This window comes from Mustelus asterias, unplaced genomic scaffold (genome assembly GCF_964213995.1).
Source record: "Mustelus asterias unplaced genomic scaffold, sMusAst1.hap1.1 HAP1_SCAFFOLD_1044, whole genome shotgun sequence".
Classification (NCBI taxonomy): domain Eukaryota; kingdom Metazoa; phylum Chordata; class Chondrichthyes; order Carcharhiniformes; family Triakidae; genus Mustelus; species Mustelus asterias.
Window position 1 is genome coordinate 57800 of NW_027590989.1, and position 13387 is coordinate 71186.

Consider the following 13387-nt stretch of genomic DNA (forward strand, 5'->3'; position numbering starts at 1 on the left):
TGGTGGCATAGGTGGTGCTTTAGGAATCATCATTTCCACTGATTCCTCATACAGAGTTGCAAGTCCCAAAGAATTGGTCATCTGTTTGTGTTTTAAATTAAGTTCTAAGTGATCGATAACATCCTGTTCCATAAAAGATATATACATTGCTCTTGGCTTTTTGAATCCATTTCTGGGTACAATTAGCTGTGGTAATGATGTCTTTGAGGTCGGATAATAGGTGACTTTATAAAACTGCTTCACTCTTTCTGGCAAGCAGTCCATGCGCATTTCTAGACATTGCTTCATCAAGCATACATCCAGTTTATTTTTAACTTTTTGTTTCAGATGAGCAAAGACAAACTGCTCACCTAATTTAGCTGTTTTTGAATTCCTTTTACCTGTTCTGTATTGTACTGAGAACGTCTTTTCTCTTTGTGGTTGTACAAACATTTTCTGTTGAAAGCTCATTTCATTATTCTCTATTTCAATGTTATTGGCTTTTGGTTTCTTTCTTGCCATGTTTTTTGACTCCATAATATCATTCATTGATGGTGCAGAAGCAACAAATTTTCTTAAAGATGACTGAAAAAAATTAGGAAGACCCCACCTTTGATTGATGATTTTTTTTCTGGTGTTCAGCTCCAACATTTTATTAATTTCAACATCTACAAATGGCAACTCACATAGAGTAATGACCAAAACAGAATCAGCTTTTGGGCTCAGCCGAGATGGAACCAACTTTGGAGCAACTGGAATGAATGCTTCTACTGACTTCTGATAATATGATGGCTTGCCCCAATTGTGTTGAAGTTTCTTTCGAGTAACATGCCATTCAAATTTATCTCTGACTTCTTTGCTAATACAAGTGGTTCCCATGGATTGGCCTCGATTTGCTTTGAGTGCTGGAAGTGCAGATGGAGCTTTGGGAATCATCATTTCTATTGACTCTTCATGTGGAGTTTGAAATCCCCATAGGTAGGAAATGTGTTTGATCTTCAAATTCATTTCCAAGTGATCAACAGCATTCTGTTCAAAAAATGGTATATACCGTGGCCTTGTTTTCTTACAACCTTCACCAGGTGGAAAAGATTTTGTTAAAGTTTTTTTTGGTGTTGGGGGGTATGTATTTTTGTAGCATTCTTGTACAATTGCTGGTAAATTGTCCAGTTTTATTTCGAGACATTGTTTTATTAAACACGTATCTAACTGATCTTTATGCTGCGATTCCAGGGTAGCAATCACAGATAACATTGGTTTTCTCTTCACTTTCATTAATTTGATAGCTTGGTCACAGAACGGTGCAGACGTTTTTTCTCTCTTGAGTTGTATCAACTTGCTTTGCAAACAACTTGTTTTAAACTTACTATTTAACAAAACCTCACTTTCTTCTGATATTTCTGACTGTGACTTGATACCCTTTACTGATGGTGCATGAGACATAAAACTCTCTAAAGACAAATGAACAAGCTTCAGGAGACCCCAATGATGATTTATGATCCGTTTTTTTACATTCAGTTCCATTCGTTTCTTATTTTCAACGTCGAGAAATGCAGGATCAATTGTAACAACATTCACATCAAAATTAGGACATGGGTTGATCTGTGAATTAATTAGTTTTGGAGCAGGTGGAATGAATGCTTCTTGTGATCTTTGAATATGTAACGGAAAACTCCCGTTACTTCCAAGTTTTTTTTGTGTAAGGTGCCACTCTAAAATCAACCTGGCTTTATTAGTAATAAAAGAAGTCTTTACAGCCGTAGGTAGTATTGTAGCGTCAGTTGCCTTGATTACTGGAGGAACAGGTAGTACCTTAGAAATCATCATCCGTAATGACTTTGCATGTAATGTCTCAAGCCCCCAGAGATGGCAAATCCGTTTGTGCTTTAGGTTCAGCTCCAAGCGATCGACTGCCTCCTGCTCAAAAAAAGGTATATAACATGGCCGTAGTTTCTTATTACCTTTGCCAAATGTAATTAATTTTGGTAAATCTTTTCTTGATTCGAAAGGATATGTGACTTTGTACATCTCTTTTACTATATTAGGAAGATAATCCATTTTAATGGCTAAACATTGTTTTGCTATGCACATGAACACTTCTTTAAGTTCTATCTTCTTGAGATCTATGTTTTTCCTCCTACTTTTATTCTTTAGAAATGGCAATTTTGGGGTGTATTGCAGTATCTCCTTACGATGTTCACTGCTGACAGACATTGCTTTTCTTTTTATAATGTCTGAATGGGCAATGAGATCTTTTATTAAACTAAAATCCATGAAATTAATTGACGATCTCTGCACAACATTGGGAAGGAGACCCCGTCTATTATTAATAATCTTTTTCTTCATATTGGAGTCCAACATTTTCTTATGATTATCACTTATAACTGTCAGTTCAGTTAGGACAACAGCTAACTGTGAACAAGGCAGTGGATTTAGCTGGGAAGAAATCAATTTTGGTGCAGGTGGAATGAGTGCATCTCTTGATCTCTGAATTTCTGTTGGTAGACCCCAATTAAACTGAAGTTTTATCTGTATAACGTGCCTTTCCAGATAGTTTCTGACCTTATCTTCAAGGAAAGTAGTTTCTGTACTGGTGGGTTCTATTTTAGTTGCACGTGTCTTAAGTTGTGGAGGTAATGGTGGTGCTTTAGGGATCATTATTTCCAAGGACTTTTCATATGAAGTTGGGAATCCCAACAAACTTGAAATAAGCTTTTGGCTGAAGTTTACCTCCAATCGATCAACGGCATCATGTTCCATAAAAGATATATACAATGGCCTTGACTTTTTATATCCTTTTCCAACTCTAATCAATACTGGTAAACGTTTCTTTGACGTTAGAAAATAGGAATCATTATACGATTCCAATACCGGATTTGGTAAACAATTTAGCTTCATTTCAACCTTTTGTTTTGTTAAGCACATAATTAATTTATTTTCATATTCTGGCCTGAAGCTGGTAACAGCAAATCCCTCTTTTAATTTTTTTGTTTCTCCATTCCTACGATTACGTTCAAGTGACAGAAGCATGCTTTTGCTTTCATTCTGAAGCATGTTTTCCTGATAGGGAATGATTTTAGAAGAATATGATATATCAGTGTTATTGAACACTGAATTATTTCTATCAGTGCTTTTTGATTGTAGCGGTGCAGGAACGTTATAACCATTTAAGGTTTGCTGGACAAACCTGGAGGAACTCCACTTGTAATTCTTCTATTCACATTTCTTTCAATTTTTTTATGTTCTGGAGTTACGAATGGTAATTCGGTGGTAGTAACCGTATCAATTAGACTTAGCGGTGAAGAAATCAAATTAACTGAAGAAAGGGATGCTTCTGCTGGCTTCTGGAAATCTGTGGATAAATCCCAGTTGTGTTCGAGCTGTCCCTGTGTAACATGCCATTCAAGATTGTCCCTTGTTTTGTCATCAATGAAAACTGATTCCACACGAACTGGCTTTATTTGGGCATCATTTGCCTTGGTTGTGAATGTTTCTTTAGGAGTCACCTTTCTCACTGAATTTTCAAAGGAAATTGGAGATTGCCAGAGATGGGAAATAAGTCTTTGCTTTAATTTCATCTCCAAGCAATCAACAGCATCTTGCTCAATAAATGATACACATCGCGGCCTTGGCCTCTGACTTCTTCTATCAAGAGGAGGAAAGTTAATTAAAGGTATTTCATTTGGGTGAACACTGCTGACTGATTCTTGAATATCAGATGGAATTTCAAACTGTTCCTCAGCAACGTACATTTCAGATTCATTTGTAATGTTCTGAACCTTCTCTATCGGCATGGCTATGTCAGTGCTGTAAGATTTACTAAACTGAATTGATGAATGGCTGTTACTTGCTTTTTGTTGTGTTCTAAATTCAGCTCTGTCTGTTTTGATCTCATCAAAACAATTAATTTGTTTAGAATCCATTGCTTGGGTCACAGATGGTGGAGCCTGTTTCTTATCAAGAGATTGAGGTTTTAAATTAACCAATGTCTTAGTGCTAAAAATGGAGACTGGTGGAATAATCAATACATGGCTTTCATTGAATGGTTCTGAAAGTGACTTCATTATGTTCACATTAACAGAATCTATGAGGTTAACCCCCTTGATTAATATTGGTCTCCACTGATGAATTCCAATCCTCCTTTGCAAATTAAATTCCAAGTCATAAATGTCAGGTTCCAGAAGGGCTGGCATTTTCAAATCCTTTCCGATGAGTTCAATACATGATTTCTTAGGTAAGGATAACAGTGGAAGCAGTATCAGTGAAAGTGACTTCTTATGCATAAATGGCAATCCCCACTGACCTTCTAATGCCATCTGAGCAACATTCAGCTCAAGAGTACCAACCTGGTTATTAGGTAAGCTTGGAGTAACTGAAGGTATTGGTTGATCATTCGCATTTTCCATTTGCTGAACTTCTCCATTCACTCCCTGAATTTTTTTGTCAATTTCCAACTCTTCAGTAACTGGTGTTGAAACAGAATGAAGTTTTCTTCTGAGCTGAAGTAACTCAAATTTTTCAACATTTTCTTTGGTCAGCAAAGCAACTTTCTGAATGCGTGGATAAACATGAAAATTAGTATTGCTTGCCAATGCATATTTTTCATGTTCTCCCAAATGGTAAATTTCAGGCAAAGGTAGCTGGTTCTTTAAGTTAGAAACTTCTAATGATTCCATCTGTTTTGTCTCTGAGTCTGGGAAGACTGTTACATGAAGACCATTAGTGTAATTATTGTTTATAAAATCATTCTGTACTGGCACGCTTTTTATTTTGTCAATTATTGCTGTGGAGGCAAGCAAGGTCTGGCCTGGTGGGGATGTTGGACAGTAGGATGGCATGCATCCTGATGTTTCTATTTCACTCAAGGATTCATACACAGTATTACTAGTAACTGTGCACTGCTCATCAGTACTTCGCCATGTAATGCTCAGAGTCATCCTCCATATTTCTTCAGAAGAGAACTGGTCAGATGTGTTTGTTCCAATCGAGGTGTAGTTTTCGAACAAATTCTGTTCTGAGCATTTTTGTTTCAAGTCTGATGAGGCGATACAGCTCTTTCCACCACCGTTTAAAGCACTGTTAAGAGAAGAGGTATCAGAAACTGAGCTGGACTTTTTGTAATTTAATTTTTCAGATGTGACTGAGCCAAATGAATGAAGGGATGTATCCTTGCCGCAATGGCGATGATGATCACGTAAAGGTATCTCATTGGAGCTTTGATGTAATGCTTTTTCATTTAGTGCTCCTTCACCTTCTTCAAACTTTGACTTGTCAAATTCTTCTCTTGCATTACGTTGTTTTCTGTTTAGTTGCAATACATACAAGTCAACACATTAAAAATAATTCAAATTATCTCATCAATATATATTAACAGAACAATGTTATACAGGCAACTTCTCACAAATGTACATTTTAAAGAACAAGTACAAGATTTAGTAGATTGTCACTCTGTTTCATAGGGCTGAATTTTCTGGTCCTGCCTGTGGCGGGTTTCATGGTGGGCAGGAGCAGAAAATACAGAGAGAAGCCGAAAATCAGATTTCTGGCAGGAAATTAATTTGGAATTTTCCCCTCACCACATTCATGGTAGACAAATGGCGAGTTGGGTTTCCCACTGATCCATGACAGGAATGCCATTTGGGTACATTACCATGTCATGAATACTCAATATAAGTCTATTTGCTGGTTCCACCTTCTAATCTTGCATCACCTTAGTGAGAAATTAGATTGGTCGATACAAGGTTTGCTGCGGCTGGTGAGATAGATCGCACAGTGACAAATGGAGGTGGGGGCTGGGAGAGTATAAAGAGGAAGTGGAGAGCTCCTTGAAAGAAAGTCATAATCACTAGTCAGGGCGAGGGGATCAAGGTGAGAAATGAAAAACAGTTGTTGGGCTGAGTCGACCTCACATTCGGTGAGATGTTAAAGACAGTCTTGAGGCTTCCAGGACCAGGCTACAGCACTATGCAAGACATGTACATGACGGTACTATCCCAGGGAGGGACAAAGTTTAAGTGCTCAATTTGGATAAGGTACGGCTTAGTATGCAGGGCATGAACATGGTCTTACCATCAGTGGCCATAGGCTTGTCTGGCTCAGTACTGAGTTGCAGATGGTACGGTTAGGGGAGCTTGTAAATCAGGAAAACATGATAGAGGAGTAGTCAAACTTTGTGTGTGTGTGTGTGGCGCGTTGTCCTCGGTATATGATAGTGTACAGATCCTCAAGATTGGGAGGGGTGAGGTCTACATGGGACATATGGTATTGATGAGTTCAGGTGGCTGAAATGTTCATTACAATTACAATGGGATCTCGGGTTACTCGGAAGCTGGAGAATAAAGAACAGTACAGCACAGGAACAGGCTCTTTGGCTCTCGAAGCCTGGGCTGATCACGTTGTTCTATCTTGACCAACCGTCTGTATCCCTCTATTCCCCAGCTGTTCATATGTTTATCCAGATAAGTCTTAAATGTCGCTAACATGTCTGCCTCAACCATCTCACTTGGTAGTGCATTCCAGACCCCCACCACTCTGTGTAAAACATTTCCCCCGCACATCTCTACTGAACCTTTCCTTACAAGAATAACCAGAAGGACATTTTCCTACAATTGTGGAGTTGCAGGAAATTTGGAGGAACCCGAAAAGTGACAAGGAGAGGTTTGCAGCTCGTCTTTAAACAAAAAGGTTGCAGCACCATAGCCTGAAGTTGTTACAGTTTGAAATCAAAGCCTGCACAGCATGGGTCTGAGAAGTGTGGGAGGAGCCCAGGACTGGGTTGCTTTCAGGGGGCACCCTCGAACTGCATTGGTACTCAACATTGAAATGATGCTCGAGCTGGGAGAAAGATTTCCTTGAGAACCTGCAATTGGAGCCGTCCCCTTTTGATGTGTGTCAGAAAGAGACTGCAGGAGTCATCGAGTTCTTCAGGGTAATGTCCAAGACCCAGCTATTAACAACTGCTTCATTAATGACCTTCCTTCATCATAAACTCTGAACTGGAGAGGTCTGGTGACGTTTACACAATGTTCAGCACCATTCATGATTCCTCAGATGAGAAAGCAATCCATGTCCATATGAACACCGCTCGACAATCACCAGGCAAGACTGTTCTCTTCCTGTTGGGGAGCATTTCAGCGGTCATGGGCATTCGGCCTCTGATATTCAGGTAAGCGTTCTCTAAGGCGGCCTTCACGACACACGATGGCGCCGAGTCGCTGAACAGAAACTGATAGCCAAGTTCCACACACATGAGGACGGCCTCAACCGGGATATTGGGTTCATGTCACACTATTTGTAACCCCCACAGCTTGCCTGGACCTACAGAGTCTCACTGGCTGTCCTGTCTGGAGGCAATACACATCTCTTTAGCCTCTCTTGATGCTCTCTCCACTCACATTGTTTGTATCTCAAAGACTTGATTAGCTGTAAGTATTTGCATTCCAACCATTATTCATGTAAATTGAGTTTGTGTCTTTATATGCCCTGTTTGTGAACAGAATTCCCACTCACCTGAAGAAGGGGCTTAAGGCTCCGAAAGCTTGTGTTTCTTTTGCTACCAAATAAACCTGTCGGACTTTAACCTGATGTTGTTAAACTTCTTACTGTGTTTACCCCAGTCCAACGCCGGCATCTCCACATCATGACTACCATCGACACCGCAAACTGCCACCTCCAAGTGGAGAGGATCTCCAAGAAGATCGCGCATATCGACACAGACATCAAGTTTCTACAAAGATGCAAGAAATCAGACAAGATACCGAAAGGACTACAGATCACGAACCCACTCAGGTCAAACTATAACAGACTACGCTGAGAGACTTTGCCGTCGCAGCTCTCTCAAACACTCCTCAAACACCTCGTACACCAGCTCAACAGTAAACGCCGCAGCCTGGAAACCAAGATAGAGTCCACATTCTCAACTTGCGCTCAGGATGCAGCCCAGCTGCGAAACTCTGCCAAGCAGACTAGACAAAGGAACTACACCATCTACATGCACACCAAGAACAGGAAACTTGAGAAACTCGGCATCACCACCAGCAGCAACCAAGCCTCCCCGGTACCACAGTAGAAAACAGTACCACTGCAGGGAAGTCCATTGTCAACTTGTCTGACTACACACTTCAACCAGATGAAATCGAAGTTCTCAGCCGAAGGCTTAATTTTTGCCCCACCACCAAAATAGACCACATCAGTCTCGCAGCAGACACAGGAATTCATCAGGCGAATGAGGCTGCGGGAGTTCTTCCACAAACCCCAAGAGGACAACAGCAAACACAATGAGACAGACAATGAACCGGAACAGCCGACAGAGAGATCCGCAGTGCATCCGAAGAGGAAAGAGTCGAATTGGACTCCTCCGGAAGGCCGCTGCCCTCGACTTGACATGTATGCCCAAGCCATCAGGAGGTGCGGCAACACCAAATTCATCAGCCGCACTCACAAGACAGCCCCGAACATCACCCAAGTACAACGCAACGCCATCCACGCTCTCAAGACCAACCGCAACATTATCAAACCAGCAAAGGAGGGGCCATCATCATACTGAACAGAACGGATGACTGCAAAGAAGTGTACCGACAACTAAACAACGAGGAACACTACAGACAGTTACCCGCCGATCCGACCAAAGAACACACCCGTCAACTCAACACTCTGATCAAGACCTTTGATCCGGACCTTCAGAGCACCCTCCGTGCTCTCATCCCACGTACTCCCTGCATTGGAGATCTCTACTGCCTCCCGAACATACACAAGGCAAACACACCCGGCCGTCCCATCGTATCGGGCAATGGGATCCTGTGCGAGAACCTCTCCCGCTATGTCGAGGGCATCCCGAAACCCATTGTACAAAGAACCCCCAGCTTTTGTCGCGACACTACGGACTTCCTACAGAAACTTGGCACACATGGAGCAGTTGAACCAGGAGCGCTCCTCGTCACAATGGATGTCTCGGCACTCTACAACAGCATCCCCCACGACGATGGCATTGCTGCAACGGCCTCAGTGCTCAGCGCCGACAACTGCCAGTTTCCAGATGCAATTTTACAACTCATCCGCTTCATCCTGGACCACAATATCTTCACCTTCAACAACCAGTTCGTCATCCAGACACACGGAACAGCCATGGGGACCAAATTCGCACCTCAATATGCCAACATCTTCATGCACAGGTTCAAACAAGACTTCTTCACCGCACAGGACCTTCAACCGATGCCATACACTAGATACATCGATGACATTTTCTTCCTTGGGACTCGTGGTGAACAATCACCGAAACAACGATATAATGAAATTCCATCCCACCATCAGACTCACCATGGACTACTCTCCGGAATCGGTTGCATTCTTGGACACACGCATCTCCATTAAGGACGGTCACCTCAGCACCTCACTATACCGCAAGCCCACGGATAACCTCACGATGCTCCACTTCTCCAACTTCCACCCTAAACACGTTAAAGAAGCCATCCGTATACACAGGATCTGCTCGGATGAGGAGGATCGCAACAGACACCTCCAGACGCTGAAAGATGCCCTCATAAGAACAGGATCTGGAGCTCGACTCATCATTCGACAGTTCCGACGCGCCACAGCGAAAAACCGCACTGACCTCCTCAGAAAACAAACACGGGACACGGTGGACAGAGTACCCTTCGCCTTCCAGTACTTCCCCGGAGCAGAGAAGCTACGGCATCTCCTCCGGAGCCTTCAACATGTCATTGATGAAGACGAATATCTCGCCAAGGCCATCCCCACACCCCCACTTCTTGCCTTCAAACAACTGCACAACCTCAAACAGACCATTGTCCGCAGCAAACTACCCAGCCTTCAGGAGAACAGTGACCACGACACCACACAACCCTGCCACAGCAACCTCTGCAAGACGTGCCGGATCATCGACACAGGTGCCATCATCTCACGTGAGAACACCATCCACCAGGTACACGGTACATAGTCTTGCAACTCGGCCAACGTTGTCTACCTGATACACTGCAGGAAAGGATGTCCCGAGGCATGGTACATTGGTGAAACCATGCAGACGCTGCGACAACGGATGAATGAACACCGCTCGACAATCACCAGGCAAGACTGTTCTCTTCCTGTTGGGGAGCACTTCAGCGGTCATGGGCATTCGGCCTCTGATATTCAGGTAAGCGTTCTCTAAGGCGGCCTTCACGACACACGATGGCGCAGAGTCGCTGAACAGAAACTGATAGCCAAGTTCCACACACATGAGGACGGCCTCAACCGGGATATTGGGTTCATGTCACACTATTTGTAACCCCCACAGCTTGCCTGGACCTACAGAGTCTCACTGGCTATCCTGTCTGGAGGCAATACACATCTCTTTAGCCTCTCTTGATGCTCTCTCCACTCACATTGTTTGTATCTCAAAGACTTGATTAGCTGTAAGTATTTGCATTCCAACCATTATTCATGTAAATTGAGTTTGTGTCTTTATATGCCCTGTTTGTGAACAGAATTCCCACTCACCTGAAGAAGGGGCTTAAGGCTCCGAAAGCTTGTGTGGCTTTTGCTTCCAAATAAAACTGTTGGACTTTAACCTGCTGTTGTTAAACTTCTTACATATGCAGCAAGACAATGGACAATATCCAGGCTTGGGCCGACAAGTGGCAAGTAACATTCATGCCAATAACCATCTCCCCATGACATTCAATGGCACTACCATCGCTGAATCCCCCACCATCGACATCCAGGGATTTAACAATGATCAAAGCCTGAACTGGATTAGCCATATAAACATAATGACTATAACAACAGGTCAGGAGCTAGGAATACTGTGGCAATTCACCTTTTGACTTCCTTCCCCAAGGCCTGTCCACAATCTACAAGGCATAAGTCAGGAGCGTTATAGAATATTCTCCCCTTATTTGGACTGCCAATACCTTCTTCAAGAAGCTCAACACCATCCAGGGCAAAACAGCCCTCTTCATTGACACTTCTTCCACAAACATTAATTCCCTTCATCAGTGAGGCACAACGGCAACAGTACATACCATATGAAAGGTGCATTGCTGGAACTCACCAAGGCTCCATTGACAGCACCTACCTAACCCACAACCACTATCATCTATAAAAAAAAAGGGCAGCAGATACATAAGAACACTAATGTTTATCTCAAACTACCTCCACGTCCTGACTTGAAAGTATACTTTGTTCATTCACATCTAACAGTCCCAGGGTGGAGGAGTATTGAATAATGGAACCTGGTGCTCATTGCTGCCTTCTTGATGGCAGTGATTCAATTGAGGGGAGAAGGGCCCCGCACCGTCTAGCCCATCTTCCAGAGGAGGCCTCGCCTGAGGTCCATGGTTCAGGGGAGCCCCAGTGCCACCCAGAGGATGAGGAGTTTAGACCCATCTAATGGAGGCCACCTGCACAACCAAGGGTATATCGAAAAGCCTCTCCTTTCTGGAGATGAGCAAAGACAATGTCACATATATCTGCATCTGTCAAGGTATGTAGTGGATCAGAATTGCCACATAGTGTGGGAGGATCAAACACCCCATGATCTGGGAGGACATCTCCTGCCAATCAAACTGAAGATCACTGGTGCACTCAATTTCTTTGTCTGAGGATCATTGCAAGCATCCAGAGGGAACCTATGCAGCATCTCAGTCCTTGGCACATAAATGTATCGAGCAGGTGACATATGCCCTCTACTGAAATTCACATGTGATGAAGCTATTCAGGCTGTTCGATTTCTGGGGTTTGCAGCGATCTCAGGATATGCTCGAGTTCAAGGTGCAGATTGCACACAAAGAGCTTTGAGAGCTCCATGGCAGCAGCTCTTGGTGTTCATCAACAGGAAAAGGTTTCACTCACTGACCATTGGTGTGCAATCATCGGAAGGACATAGAACATGTTTGTAACAGGTACCCTGGGAGTTCCCATGATTCACATACATCCTGAGTCACTCCCAGATACTTTGCATCGAAGGGACTCAGTAATTACAGGGCTGGCTGCTTGGGGATAAGTGGTAACGAATCAAACAATGTCTCTAGACACCCACGTCTCGTCCTCAGAGTTCCTCAGTGGAGAAGTGTATCTGGCGCATAGATTGACACAATCCATCATCGAGCAGACCATTAGCACCTTAATCCAAAAACATCACTTTGAATGTTTGGACCGCTCAGGTGGGGATGGGGCTCTGCAAGAACCTGTAGAAGGTACCCCACATAATCATAGTCTACTGTGCTCTTCAAAACCTGGCGCTTCAAAGGGGGTCCCTGGCCAGAGGAAGATATGGAGAAAGTTGATAGCTTCTTAGATGATGAAGGACAGGAAGGGCTAAAATCTAAAGACAGAGATGAGAGTCAGCACCATGTGAAGATACAACCGAAGAAGTATGATGTGGAAGATGATGTAATTAAGTTGCTTGCGAGACCATTTCATGCATGGATGTCAGATTTCCTTCCCTAAAGTGGATATTAGGGAACTGGATAAATCTTTAAAACAATCAAGTGGTCACCATTACATGACTATCTTTTTATTCCAGATTTACTAACTGAACTTGTTAGTAATTTCACCAGCTGTTGTGGTGGAAAATGGACTCCTGTTCTGGTATCTGGATTACTAATTCAGTGACATTACCACTATGCTAATTTACTTTGATTGGAGGATAAATACATAACAAATTACATTCAAAATAATGTGATGGGATCTTTTACTTTCACTTGAGAGCAGACAGGACCTTGGTTTAACATCTTATCCTGAATCTGACACCTCCGTCAATGTACTCATGCAATGCAGCATCCAGGAGTTTCAAACCAGATTTTAAGTCTAAAGTGGAATAATACGAGCTGAGTGACAGCCAAATCTATAGTCAAATCCACATAGATGTCAGTCAATCAGGCTTTGGCGAAACCATCACCTTTTCCTTGGACTTGGTTGATGGTGACTTCCTATATCGGAAGTTCAGTTATAGATTTCCAGCATCAGTCAGAATGCTGATTTAGACTCTCTCTATTACAGGGGTATAAGTATCACAGATGTGGTTGGCATATGCTGCTCTCTCTCTCAATAAAACAACGTGTTTGATCGTTCAAATACCCCTGATTGATGTGCACAACATCTGGGCTGAAACACTGCAATCTGCAGTCGATCTCGGAGTTCTCAATTCCTCGAGATTACAAATCATGAACATATTTACAGCCTTCTTCTGAGCAGCAGCATTTTTACATTTTCCTTGCTAAAACCACTGCAATACAACTTGTAGAAGCATAGCGTAGCCAGAAGTAAAATTTAGGAATATTATGAACTCGCACCGCTGAGAATATTACGTTATGGCATCATAGTAAGCCATTAAAATGTGAAAGCATTTCCAATTATTAGCTGGTCTATGGAGCATTTTTATAGTGGCTGCTGATCCTGCAATGCCACATAC